The sequence below is a fragment of the Ruditapes philippinarum genome, unplaced genomic scaffold, assembly GCF_026571515.1.
Source record: "Ruditapes philippinarum isolate M1 unplaced genomic scaffold, ASM2657151v2 ctg629_1_1_1_1, whole genome shotgun sequence".
NCBI lineage: Eukaryota > Metazoa > Mollusca > Bivalvia > Venerida > Veneridae > Ruditapes > Ruditapes philippinarum.
In genome coordinates, this window is record NW_026858135.1 from 348,248 (window position 1) to 360,652 (window position 12,405).

Genomic DNA, 12,405 nt, shown 5'->3' on the forward strand with positions numbered 1-12,405 from the left:
AGATGTTTATACATTACAACAGCAGGTGTGAAGTGCTGTTCGGCAGTCGTAAAGAGTTGCCCCGTACTTCGCTTTAGTGTTGTTATATTTTTCTGGTTCTTCAGGATCATTGAGTCCAGCACTTTTAAGTGTTGAGATTTAAGTACCGCTCAATCCGGTGCTAGGGGTATGAGGAATGTTCCACTTTTTAATTATCCCTCATGTACAGACTCAATCAAACCGACTCTACAGATTTCATGTAAATTTGCCTTTTCAATGCTTCTGAGGGATCACTTTTTTACCAGATATTTAAATAACATCTGCAACTATTATTGACGAGAGAAACATAATTAAATAAAAGGAGGCATTTTCCCTGTGGTCAGTGGTTGTCGGTATTACAGGGCTTTCATTTTTGGCTTATCAAACAAGCACCAGAACTATTTATCAATCACTCTTAATATATAGAATGAGTTATCTGCTTGTTTAGGCCCATACTTCCAATAAGATTCACAGACCATATGTTGTAGTTTTCATAAATTTAGGACGGACAGCATAAGGAAAGAAAAGCAAACAGATAGACATGCCCTATTAAAGATAGGCAGATGTTCTACACAGATTAATAGTATCTCAGAATCAAGTTTTACAACTATCAAATTTTATAATTTGGTAAAAACAATAAACAGAGAGCCAGACGGACAGAAAAGCAAATAGAAATGTTGTTAAACAGAAAGACAGACGGTGTATATGGACATACAGATATCCATATTAGCACAGACATCTCAGATTCATTGCGTTTGTATCGAAACTATCATATCGTCATGTGTTTGAAAATCGCAGAACGAATTTAACAGTCAAAAATGGGGATCTGTTACCACCGGCAAAGCAACAGTTTACTCCTAATAGCTCCTAATTAAAATTTGGAGCACAATTTAGTTAAACGATGGAGCTCAACAACAATTTGAACTACTTACTATGACTGTAAAATAATTTTTCTCCCTTTTTTGGAATCACAATTTTGAAATTACATAATTATTGTACATTCTGTATCTGTTTTTGACTCCCCTGACATCCCATATATCACTAGTATGTTTAAAAAAGATAATATATCACGCTCACTATTACCTTTCAAGTCTCATCTTACAAGGCTGGAAATCACATTGCATTATCCCGCCCAACTTAGTGTAACACAAGTAATCTGAAATGAAAACTTAGTATGTATCATACACAACGACATGTTTATACTAAAAACTTATAATCTGTTACTAATCTGTTAAAAAATATCATGCATTTATGATTCTAAAATTACTAACACTTTATTCTAAATTTCGTGCATTGTTTACCCAAACACGCTTCCGTTACATTTTGAAGCTATCCAGGATAAACTTAAAATTGTTTATTTCTATTTTTCCTACATCATAATCATCTTATTACCAAAAGGAATGTTAATTTATAGGCTAATTATTATTTATATCTTATGAAAATTGAAAAAAATCTTTACTGTTTTAAACGACAAACGCCGATTTATAAACACGCGAAAACCCATTACAATTCTTTCATAGTATTATATATTTGGGCATGTACGCGGATAAAAGTTGTAAAAACATGTAAATACAATATGAAAGTTTATACATACTTCGCACAACAGCTTCTAAATCCAACTCCATGTAGTAAATGTGTTTATTTTGATTTATTTAAATCGCGCGGCCTCATAACTTTTGTTTACCTCGACACCGGTTACAGTATAAAACTCTGTGTAGGTCAGGGTATCGTATTGTAACACGGCCAGCGATTGGCTGAAAAAAAGTGCAGGGAAAACCGTATGATTCAGTTTATACATGAGGCGATTGGATGAAAGTGGGATATTTTTAAGTATAAAAACTAATTTAAAAAGTAACGCTACAATGTTTTCTGAAGAAAATGAAATATTTCATGAGTCTCTGTGATAATTTTGACTTGGATATTTGCATTTATAAAAAGTGTATGTCAGTCCTGGGATCAGCAGAAAATTTCAATGAAATGGGGGGTAATCCTCTTTGAAGTCATTTTGCAAAAAATTTGGTTGGCTACCCCTATATAACAGGAACATTTTTATGTGTCAGGCATTTCATTCTGCTAGAAAAAATACCTCTTTAGCATGAAAACTGAATTTTAAGGTAGGATAAGGGACCATTTCTTATAATGTAAGTCTATGGAAATATTAATGTGAGTGTCTGACCTAAAGAGTTGGAAATTGGAACTGTCATAATTCACAGTAGTACTTTGTCTTCATTGATTACATCATGAAAAGCTGATATTTTGGAAGAATGGATGTATACAGCCTGTCTAGGTATGAAATTTCATTATTTCAGTGCAACTGTTGGTGTTTACAGCAGATAATGTGTCAAAGGGGTCAATCTACAAGCATTGTTTACATATGAACAAGAGTATTAGTGTTACATAAGAGTTAATAATGGTTTATATTTTCTTTGAACAGTGAATTTGAGTGATAATCAATTGGTGATATGTTGATGATGAATAATGTAGACCTTGGTCATTAAAAATATTTTTTTTCAGATTTCAAAGAAATGCTGTACATTGGCTATACACATGCCAGGTTTGAAGACTTCATGTATAACTTGACAGGACCTGATGTAAGCACATTGGCCACTTTTGATGGGTGTTGCAGGTATATCATTACAAATGCATATTGTCGGTTCAAAACTGATATATAATAATTAAAAAAAGTTTAGGGTGCTGTTTCGATTAACTTTTCGGCTTTATCTAGGGGCGGAAATTTCTTCTCTCGGCACTAATTTTTACCATTTGCTCAAATATTTAAATAGAATGTCACAAATAAATTGCTTCTTTGTCTGTTTCCTATATAAGAATGTTTTGTGTTTCATTTCCAGGCATAGATAGCATTAAAGCTCAAATAAATAGCATTTTTAAGGCTTCTGTCCTTAAAATTTACTTGGTTTCAGGGCATGAATATCAAACACATACTTAGAAATTGAAATCCATTGAAAAATGTAGCATAATTCAGTTAGGTTGCCTCTGAATAGCCTCTTATTATGTGGTTAAGAATGCAAAATAGTGATAAGAATTTATTGTTTTTCTATTTGTATATACATATTTACAAACACTCACAATTGTATAATGCCATATGTTTTTAGACTTTATGTCTGTTTTAATGCATAATTGAATGTGCATCATAATGGCCAAGGGTAAGAATTATTTTGTAGAAAAGTTTTATTGATAAGTAAAAGTTGATCTACTTTTTCACAAATCATATCAGGCACAAATTATAACACAGCTTTAGTGTCTGTGATGTGTCTATAAACAGAAAAGGCACTTATTCTGGTAGATAAATGTATAAAAAGGGTGTGATTATGCACAACTTCAGTGAATTACCTCCCTTTATTTATTGAGAAACTTAGATAAGTGCATAAATTCTAGTTTCTGGCTACCTAAATGAGAAAAAAATACACATTACTGTCCATTCCAAGTACATTTTGGTCTGAAGAGGTGATTTTACATGTTAAAACACCTGAAAGAAGGTTTCAATTGTCATATTTGACTCCAAATGAATGCAAAAGATGACCAAAAAAATGGGTGTAGAAGTCAAATTTTAGGCTTTTACTGTGCTGTTAAATCCAGAGGGAACTTGGTTTTTCCATATATTGCATTTCTTTATATCCATGTAAGAGAGAGAGACAAAAAATATAAAAAGAATTTGGCATTTTATTGACATTTAGGCTTGTATTTAAGACTATATATGCAAATATTTGGAGTAGAAAAATAGCAGGGCAGTTTTGAAAATACCTAGTTTACACCAAAATGTTGATATGTGTGTACAAATAATGTGTAATCCATAATCAGGTCATTATACAGTAGTTATTAAGTATGTTTGCTAAGCTAAATCTTCATTCAGGAAGTCTATTGGTAATAAAATGTTGAAATTTGGGTGAAAAGTCATTATTTTGAATATGGGTGGGGTGATAAAATTGCTCCCTGCTGCATCCTTTTGTTACAAAATTAGTATTTGAAGCACTTCTTGTAATGAAAACAGTGTAGTTTGCTATCTGTGTGATTTTATGGAAGTTGTTAAACAAAATTGGCTTCAGAAAATGAGTTAAGTATAAAAATCACATGCTAAAATTCATTTTCAGAATATCCAGAATGCGGCATAACGGCGCTTGTTGCAAAAAAAGGGAACTTCAAAGTTTTAAATGACTTAAAAGAGTGGTGAAAATGCATCCACATTATTGGTAATTGTATATGCAACTTCATTTATTATTAGATTTAGAATGCTAAACATTTAATATTCCCTTTAGGTCAGGGTATCGTATTGTAACACGGCCAGCGATTGGCTGAAAAAAAGTGCAGGGAAAACCGTATGATTTTTTTATACATGGAGGCGATTTGATGAAAAGTGGGTATTTTTAAGTATAAAAACTAATTTAAAAAAGTAACGCTACAATGTTTTCTGAAGAAAATGAAATATTTCATGAGTCTCTGTGATAATTTTTGACTTGGATATTTGCATTTATAAAAAGTGTATGTCAGTCCTGTGATCAGCAGAAGATTTTCAATGAAATGGGGGGTAATCCTCTTTGAAGTCATTTTGCAAAAAATTTGGTTGGCTACCCCTATATAACAGGAACATTTTTATGTGTCAGGCATTTCATTCTGCTAGAAAAAATACCTCTTTAGCATGAAAACTGAATTTTAAGGTAGGATAAGGGACCATTTCTTATAATGTAAGTCTATGGAAATATTAATGTGAGTGTCTGACCTGTATGGTGTACATGCAGAGCCATATAGAAAAACTCGAAACAAATGCAAAATTTGATTTGCTTTTTTTCTGGTTTGCCAAGGTTAGATTTTTTTAGGGTTTTTACCTGTTTTATATGATGTGTATAACCAAAAATGTAAAAAAAGCTTGTGTTGCAATTTGTTTGACGCTAAATTTTACTTTAATCGGACTATAGTTATCTGTTGAAATTATGTACTAACAAAAACGTTTCTGTTTAGATAAACAATGTGAAGTTTGTTGATACTCGCATATAGCTTAAAACATACTTCAGTCTTTTAATTTTAAATCAATATACTGGTCATTACATAATCTAATGAATTTATCGGTTTTATCCCCAAGTATTTACACAAATAAAGTTTCATTATTTCCCCTGTATTCTAACACGTTCCCGGGTCCTGGGATTCCCTGACCCACAACCTTCAACTGCTTTTAGAAGAGTATTCTTTGGGATCCGTTGTTATTCATGAGCAATGCTAGAGTTATCGTTTTCCAATTAAACAAATGGGCCCAAAAATAGATGATATTTTTATTTTTTGATTTGACATAAAACGAAATGAATGAATTATAATTAAAAGAAAACATCTGTCATTTTCCAATGTTTACATGTAATGTTTACACCTGTGTCTTTTGTCTGAAAAGGACATAAAAACGTTTTGTAAAATTTAGTTTCGTAAGCATTGGATTTTAACCATCATACAGAATATATTATACTTACGAACTATAAAAAGCAGTTTTTCATTTTGGTTATGTCATTAAGACATAAACGACAAATAATTTGAACGCTATTATATATTCTACACAATAATTTGTCGTCTTCAGCAATACTTAAAACAAAAACAATGATACCAATTTCTGCATAAACAATCTTCAATACTATTCATTGCAATGGCACAGTTATATACATTTGAAATTCTGCATTCCTGGAAGATGGACGAATGCAATATGTATAAATAAGAATGCAATCAACACACATGGATTGTAGATTAAGATACATATACTTTTGGCGGATATTCCCCTCCATAGTTCTCATTAATCTTTTCAGGTGCATGTCTTTTTAATAAGACCAAACCACCTATAAGATTGCAAATTGTTCTCTCGGGAACTGTATTTTACGTCACAGACATAATCTGTGGTGTATTTAAGATACACGTAGTTTGCAAAACAGTAAATTTTACTCAAAGTTTAATGTCATGAGCAACTTTTTAAAGCTAGCAGCATGTCAACAAGCAAAGTATTCGAATAATAGGAAATGGAATGGGTAAGACCATAAATTACTTCAGTGTAAACATTTATGTTAAACAAAATATGTGGTAAAAATGCAAATTTGTGTATGAAAGTGTTAATTCTGCTGTAACATTTCAGCATAAAAATAGCACATGCAGGAGGCCTTTTCATTATATTACTGCAAAGATGTAGACGACACTAATAGATATGGCGCAATGACAAAGAAACAAGAAACTTAAAAAAAAGAGAGCAATGGAACATAACATTCATACATCCGGAAACAAGACACAAGACACGAAACGGACAAAAGATAAAATCTTAAGACAACAAGATACATAAATCGAGGACCGAAAACAGAAGACCTACTGCAATACGCATCAACAGAACATTTCAGGAACCAACAGCAAACAGAACAGCAAATATGTTAACAAGTACGTCAAAATAACAGACAACAAAATACTTCACGGCCAAAAAAAACAACAAAAAAAAAACAAAAAAAACAAAAAACAAAAACATTAAACGGAACAAAGACAAATACAAAGTGTGATTGAATATCACACTACTAAATTAAACGGTAAACCGCATACAAATAAAAACTTAACTAATAAGAACGGACTCAACAAAATACAAAAAAGTAAAGACTAAACGGGATATCATGTTCAAATAACTAGAAACTTAACTTAAATTAATTTGAATACATGTGGTTAACGTTAAGTGTGTATCTTTTTTGGATTTCCTGATGAGTTAAACACGAGTTATTTTACGGATACGTTAGCCTTCGTTTTATATAGACTATATATAAAAATAGCTTTGATAATAAATAGCTCTATATATATTTCAATTTTCAGTTTAAATAAATATACCGGTCATTACATACGGCATAATGAATTTGGTTTTACTTTAATTAACATTATTTTTGTGGATTAAATACCGCTTAAGCCGGTGCTAGGGAGCCTGACGTTGCATATTTACATAATTTTTTAGGAACAGACTTAGGCAAACCGAGTCTGCAATTTTCAAATTCTTGTTTTCATCGATATGGATCACGCATTTTTCAGGATTGTTTTACTATCAGGATCAATATTTAAACATGGAATTTATTTCCCTGATTTAATTTGAAGCATTTTACATTATCATGTTATTATTGTTTAAGTTGTTAAATCGATTATATCATTATATGATAAAAATCGTAGAAATACCAGATATATCATATTGAACAGAGCTTGGCGATGTGTAATCACATTTTGTTTGTATTTAATACATCAGCTGATTGGATTAAAGTAATTAACCAAAATGAGCTGCTTGTTTGATTGACAAAAACAGAAAACAAATCAGGAAATATCAGTGCGTTTTTGTGACCTTGTCTTGATTTATATGTCACCACAAGCAATTTGGAATATGAGATACCGTCGAATGTGTTGTAACGTTTGATCGTTCCTTTATGTCATGTATATGTTAAATGAAGAACATAACGAAGAAAAGCCATCACATAACCTACTGAGAAGGAACAAAAAGAGTTGACTGCAATATCTGTTATACACAAGTTTGATGTAACAAAAATCTTTTATGATGATTTTTATACGTTTGACTAAATTACAACGGTCCAACATGCACTAAGATTTCAAGATTGTGCAACTATAATGAAATTGTTACTTTAATATCACAACTATTTATTAAGATTAAAGAAATCGAAAGTTAATATAATTAATTAATTATTTAATTAATTATTAAGTTTATTTAATATGAAATAATGTTAACATGATTTGTGAATATGTAACAGTTTTCGAGATCAGGCTGTAAAAATTTGTTGCCTTTAAAGGGCAGATTGCCTAATCAATAAAAAAAATGTGCTAACTGTATTCGATATGTTCACTTGTCCCTACAATTATTATCAACAATCTAATCGAGTAAAAAGAAATTATACCTGAAATATTCAGATACCTGAACTTCCTCAAAATAAAAAAATCTCACCTGCATCTTTTAAAACACTGTGATTATCATAGAAATTAACTGAATGATTTGTTCGGCTAATTTACAGCAACGGAAAAAAGCAACAGGAAAATAGGTCAAAGTTTCATGAACTTGTCTACATTAATTTGTCAACACAAACTATTTTAATAACGGAAAACTTATCATAAAAATCTGTATAAGCCCAAGTCACATTAGAGTTTACGACCAGTAAAGACCAGTTCACGATCACCAGTGACCACTGGTCGCGGACAATCTTTGAAACGTCTTACGACGGTCATCGGTGATCTTCGATAGTCGCAGGTTATCTTATTTACGTCCTACGACCAATTTCAGTCGTAGAGAGGTTTTTGAGCTTGCACAAAATCCTCTCTGCGATCAAACAGGTTGCTAGTGATCTTATAAGGTCTTAGGCTGTCGCACGATCGTCAATCGAAAGTGCGACAATCTTACGACAGTTTTTACAAATTGCCACTAGTCACTGATAATCTTGAGTAGTCTTTAGTAATCGTGTGATGGTCGTACGACAAGTTTTAGGTGATCGCATGACAGGTCACGGGTAGTCGTAAGTAATCCCAGGCAATATTTAGACCATCGTACGTTTGCTGATGACATGGCGTGCGATTTTCAATGATGATTGGTCGTACTATAATCGCAGAAGTACATTTATCTGTTCAAAGAGGGCTTGGTCGCAGACAATCGCCGATGATCGTCGGTTTTACACATCGCCGGTAGTCGCAAGTAATCGTAAGCTCTAGAGTGACTGGGGTTCAAATTAAAATGGATATTAGTTTATACAAATGATCTTAGTTCGATTGTGTCGGAGGCTTTAAGCTTATTGAAACACCCTCGAATCCGTTCCTGGATAAGAAATGAATGTAAAGTTTCTTGCTCATGGAAACAACGGCTGGGTCCAAACACATCAGGTCAGCAATCCTTAGATTACTAAGACGGATATTGACCAGTATACAGCTGCATAAAATGTTTTATAAAGATACAATTATATTTGATAAGTTATTTTAAAGATAACCAAGAGTAACTAAGTAAACATAATGCTGTACTGATTTGAATATGCCAATAACATGGTCCTGCAAAAATTGTGTGATATTGCGCTTTAAGCTTCAATTCAAGGACAATATTAAACAGTTTGGTTATTGTTAGTTTGTTTGTTTCATAAAAACTGCTTGAATCACATTTTATCAGCGTATTTTCAATTTTCTATGTCACCAGACGTTTATTAAATGTTACTTGCCTACCGAAAATCGAAATTATACGGTATAATATGCATTGTTGTACTTATAAGAGTTGTCAAAAAGCCATAATCACGCTCAAAACGGTGGTCAAGCCATCATTCGAATGATCTTGAAAAGTAAGCATGTTCGTGGAAATAATCTTAATGAGGAATAAAGAATAATGTCTTCGCAGCCGTATGCGGCTGTTCCTTTTTTCCAGTTTGGTTTAATGAATAATTAATTGGCCAGTTTACTTACTGCGCTGGAAATCCTGTCAGGTATCCGCCATTTATTGCACAATTTTGCGTTACTTATTGCACGAATCGTGCGTTATTTTCACATTCCGGCTTTACTGAATATAAATGTTGGCTTAGCTTACTATACACTGCTAACTTCCAACATACTATTCACCATTGAATAAAAGGTTACTTTTAAAAAATTGTAATCAAACAATGACTAAATATGTACATGTGTAATATGTTATACATATCAGGCTTGTATTTAAATAGATAACGATTCTTTTTTTACTCAAAAGTCGATCAAAATAATGTGTAGTTATTGCAAAAATGATAAAATAGTTTTTACCGAAGTACTCATTGTATCAATATAATTGATCCATACATACAAGACAATCAGGGTATTGACATAATGTTGATTTGTATCACCATACATTCCAACATTTCATTAAATCCAATATTCCATAAATATCATAATTATGGTTGGTTGTTATTCACCCATAACTGTCGGAAATAATATATCAAATTTGCCGTTTAAAACTCTTATAAAATTATCTTTCAGTAAATATAAGAGACATAATACAGTTGCAAATCATGGTTTTAATGATGAAGATATATTCTAAGACTCATAAATTTCATAGTTAAATTTTTGTTCTGTCGCATAATCAAAAGATGTTTGTCACCAATTGTGACATACCTTTACAAATGCTGTTACATTGAATTGTTTTAGGTACTTCTGGTATCTGTCAAATGTTGAAAGAAAATTTGATAATTTACATTTGTTATGTCTATACTCTATACGAGTAAATTATTATCAAAACCTATTTTAGCCAAGCTGGATTTCTAAAACAAAATTGAAACAATTTTTAGAACCTTTTACGGATGTCTTGAAAATAGAAATATATCAAAAACCTTAAAGTATATGTAAGTTAGACTAGACTGATTTAAACGTATTTTATTGTTTTCACTATAGTTACTCATATATAACAAATGCCAACTTCGGATTCATTATCGTTGCAATGGTAAGAATGCAAAACTTGCGTCAAGCTTTTGCATATTCTGGTTCTTAGAACATTGGTTTTATCGCATTTGGTTTTCAAAACGTGAGGTCAAAATCAAAGACATTTAGGAAAATGAATTGAAGTTCAAATAATGTTGTGTTTTTAGGATTTTACATGAACGTACACAAATACCAATCGGTTTCTGTATTTTTTATCTGGGCATTGTAATACCCTAACGATAAACCTATTTTTCGCTTCATAATTAACCTTAATTATATAACTTTGATACATTATGCAACATTTACATTTTTCAAAAACGTTTCATAATTGTATTTACCCATAATAGAATTGCCAGTAAAAAATATTGTTGAATAAAGACTATCCTACGTACATCATAGTTCAATTGCTGATTATTCTTGCTTGTAAAACTACTTCGTCTGATGCTCTGTCTAATCAAAAGAATGTAATCAATCTTGACAATTCACACAAAATTTGCCTAAAGGAGAAATCACTGGCCGCCGTTTAGCAGACGGTTTAACGTTTGTTTTGGACGAAGAGAACGGTTGGTTTCGGAGCAGTATTGTTGTCTATGAAACGTCTGAATAAATCTAAGAACGTGTGAATGTAATTAAAAATGTTTGCCATGTCAGCTGTCAACACCAGTAAGTACATGTTATGGTTTTCATATTTTTCAGGTTTTTTTATCTCTTTTAAGTTTGATCCCTTATGCAATATTACAAAGTAAAGGAAAAAAACGTTGATGAAAGCAAAACAAAATTGACATAAGCATTGTCTCTACGTCTCTTATACATCAGACATTGTGATTTGAGAAATTAGAAAACACGAGTTGTCATACTCATTGGCAACCATAGACAATGAAGCAGAAAATAAGAGAAGGGGTCGTGAACTTGTCAACATTTTCTTCTCACCATTTGTAAAACTGGAAATCAAGTTCGGATTTAATATGCTGATACAGATTGAATATTAGCAATAAGAACATTGTTTAATTAAGAAACGTAGCTAAGTTATTGGAATTCATGTTTTAAATGTAAACATAGGGCAAAACAATCGCAAATGTTTCATAGATTTACGAACGAAATACTGTGCTCTGTAAAATACTTTGATACTTTCAAACGTCTAAATAATGAAAAATAAAAATTTACAAGGAACTGTATCCTCATTCAAAATACAAAATAATGTAAGAACTTACAAAATAATTCAAACTCACGGACTTGGTAGCGGGATAAATAATAATATTTAAACATTGAAGAATAGCAAAATATATGTCCGATAAAACTATTTTAACTTCCTAATTATCTGAAAAAAGGTTTATACCTGCTTTATTTGGAGTACCTGCTTTTCATAATGAGGCAATAGACTCGCTTTCAGGGGTAGATAATTCTAATAAGTATGATGGCGACACGCAATCTATATTCATAAAGTTGTTTCAAATATGATTCTTCTTAATCATGTAAAAAATATGAAAATTTTGTTAGGTTCCTTCTTTTCCTATGTAAGATGTCAAAGAAATTATAGTATACACATTTGATACTTTCTTACTTGTCTAAAGTATCTCTGGGTCGAATTGGAAGTATTCTGTAAAATTGTGTTTCATTTTGTTATTCAATATATGTCAATTTTTATTTAAAAAAAACAGACCATTTCGGTACAAATATCGGAACGTCGGTGGTTCTACTCAGGTGCCCGCTCGTGCCTGAAATAAAGCACGTTGTTGTACCCAAAGTCTTCCTCCGCCAGTGAAGCTGGAAAAAAAGCCATTTGGTCAACCAAAAGAAAGGATACAGATGTAGAGAAACGTTGTTGTTTTTATCATATGCAATGTCAGTAAAGTTATTTATGGACCTAAATATTTCAGACCTAAAAATTGATTACTAAAGTATGTGGATTTAAACAATATTCCACAAACCCAACGCAATTCAAAAACACACAAACAGACAAAACAAAAACAA

General features: G+C 31.7%; 1 long non-coding RNA gene across 1 annotated transcript; it reads left to right on the top strand.

The window, feature by feature from the left end:
• Positions 1-2,179: 2,179 nt before the first annotated feature.
• On the top strand, positions 2,180-4,199 carry LOC132752248 (uncharacterized). The gene is made up of 3 exons (XR_009628786.1): positions 2,180-2,305; positions 2,533-2,644; positions 4,128-4,199. It is a non-coding gene; the product is annotated as an uncharacterized LOC132752248 (long non-coding RNA).
• The last annotated feature ends 8,206 nt before the right edge of the window (positions 4,200-12,405 follow it).